The sequence below is a fragment of the Tupaia chinensis genome, unplaced genomic scaffold (genome assembly GCF_000334495.1).
Source record: "Tupaia chinensis unplaced genomic scaffold, TupChi_1.0 Scaffold149964_1, whole genome shotgun sequence".
NCBI lineage: Eukaryota > Metazoa > Chordata > Mammalia > Scandentia > Tupaiidae > Tupaia > Tupaia belangeri.
Window position 1 is genome coordinate 25,906 of NW_006209805.1, and position 2,733 is coordinate 28,638.

Here is a 2,733-nt window from a genome sequence, read left to right on the forward strand (position 1 = left end):
GGGCTCAGGCCCGGCCCGGCCCGCCGGGCGGAGCCGCAGTGGGAGCGCGGCGAGGTCCTTGGGGAGACCCCGTGCGCTCGGAGGCACCCGCAGGGCGGGGAGCAGGGCGGGGAGCAGGTGGTCTCTGAGCAGGTAGTCTCTGAGCTGGGGGATCCCCGGAGCCTCCGGGCCGGGGCGCACGCCCAGGTCACCCTCGCCGCTGAGCCGGGGGGCGCTCAAGAATGAAGAGCAGCGAAAGAGGGGCGCGGGTGGGCTGCCGGCGGGCCCCTCCGCAGGGCGTCCCCACATCCAGCCCCCGAGACGTGGTGGGACTGCAGGCGTGAGGCTTCACTACAGCCTCTGCCCCGTCCTATGCGGCGCCCTAGCCCCTGCCAACCCCGCCGGGCCGCGGCCGTGGCACGGGGCAAGCATCACTCCCAGCCGCCCCCTCGCCCGGTCTATGGAACAGAGGCGTCAGGAGGGAGGGAGCCCTGGGGCAGGAGGTTTCTTGGGGTCTGGGGCACCCCAGTTGGGGACCTTCAAATCCGCTCTGTCCGACACCCACGCGAGGTGCTGGGGCTGAGAGCACCGGGCCTCAGGCGCGCCCGACCTCACTTCCTGCGGGCAAGCATCACTCCCAGCCGCCCCCTCGCCCGGTCTATGGAACAGAGGCGTCAGGAGGGAGGGAGCCCTGGGGCAGGAGGTTTCTTGGGGTCTGGGGCACCCCAGTTGGGGACCTTCAAATCCGCTCTGTCCGACACCCACGCGAGGTGCTGGGGCTGAGAGCACCGGGCCTCAGGCGCGCCCGACCTCACTTCCTGCGGAGTCCTGGCTAGGAGGCCAGAGCGCGGCTGGACCACGCCCTGGAGCGCCACAGGAGACAGGGGCTTGTGCCGGCCCATTTCACAGGCCCAGGGGAGCCTGCCCTTGGGGTGGGGCGTCACAGGGACGCGGAAAGGGATCCGGGGGGGTCCCCTGCGCCCCGGAACAACCTCCCACCCTCGCCGACACCCCAGGACGCGCAGGCCCAGGCGGGAAAACTCCGCCCGCTGCTGCGGGGCTGGGAGTTCCCACGCACCCCTCCCGAAGAAGAAGCGGATCCTCCCTCCCAACTTCCTGGCTACAAGCGGGGCTATGGGACGCGGTGGTTGCAGGGGTAAGCTCCGGGTCGGGTCGGCTGACCCTGGCCTCTCCCCCACTCGCAGGGCAGGGCGGGCAGCAGTCCACCTCCGTCTCCCGGCGTGCGGCTGGTAGCGCGTCTGGCATGAGGGCTGAGCAGAGGGCAGGTGGAGCTCCCTTGGTGACCGGCCTGAAAGCCACACAAAGCGGGGACTTCACCACCGCCCTTCCATCCTCTGCACTCTGGCGACCACACCGTCGGCGCCTCTGCGGGAAGGGGCAGGGAGCAGAGAACGCACCTGCCGTGTGCGCCGGCCAAGGGGCGTCGCGCACGGGGTCGGACTGCAAGGCCCAAACGGGAGAGGCTTCTGGGGGGGATCCTGCATGGACTGCGAAACCGATGAGGCTTGCGCGGCCAGGTAGGCTGAAGGTGCCCCTCATCCCACCCCTTGGCCAGCTGTCAGCACCTAAGGTCCCTGGGCAGTCGGGATTTAAACCTGGGGCAGGGGCAAGGGTTAGGGTCAAGACTCCTACTGCTGGAAGACTGCGTTTATATCTGGGGTCTGCATTGGCCCCTGGTTGCCTGAAACGGGCCAGTGAGGCCCATAAGGTGACAGAGCCTGGGATAGGGGCTGGGAAGGGACTGAGGTAGCAGAGCCTCAAGTGCACCTGTAAAGGGGACCAGGCAAGGGTCCTCTCTGCCTGCACCCATAGAATTCTTTTAATTTTAGCGGGTGGTTAAGGCACTGGACACTCCCACATGGCTGACCACAGTTCAAGTCCCGGACCTGGTGGCTTGCTTTCCCACTTTCTCTGTTTCCTTTTAAAAAGATTTGCTGGCAGTTCACATGCAATGCCTGGCAGAGGGTGGGGGTGAGGATTCACCCCCACTGGGATAGCCACGCCACAGTCCCCCACAGTCCCCCCTCAGTCTCTCCTCCCCCAAGGCTGTAGGGCTGCACACACGCCCAACAGTTTCCAAGCCTTTAGGTCTGAGACTCAGCCGTGCACCTGGCCGTGTGAGACCCCGCCACCCTAGCATCCCCACCACTCCTGGCGCCCAGGAACACTGCTGTGACCTCAGAATGCTGGACTGCTCACAGCCCCCCAGAAATCTGCCTAGCCACACCCTCCAGGGCTGTGGAGTGGGCTGGCCCTGTCACCTCCGTGCGACTGCGCACTTGTCCCACCCCGCTCCCCAGGCCGTGAGGGAGGCCACCCGAGGTAAGCAGGGGCTCCAGCACGTAGTCAGGGAAGGATGGACATCGGCTGGGCCTCTGTCTGCATGGCAGGGACAGGGTGGGCCTCCACTTGGAGCTGACGAGGATCCGTGGGTCAGATACGTGGCCCAGGGCCACGATCGTCGGGAAGCCCCACGGGAGTTAACTGAGCAGAAAACAGGTTACACCGTGGCCAAGGCACAAGGTGCTTCTTCCAAGAGTCCAGGTGGAACGGCCGAGTTGGATGTAGCTTTGCTGGTGAGAAAGCACCCACTCCCTCAGGGTGGCCTTTCTCCAGTCCTCTCCAGATCTGGGGTGCACACCCGGTGTTTCCTGAGTCCTGGAGTCAGGACTCAGCCACGCAGCCACCGCCCCAAGCACTGCCTCGCCCGCCTGCTGGCCCGTGGGGACCTGC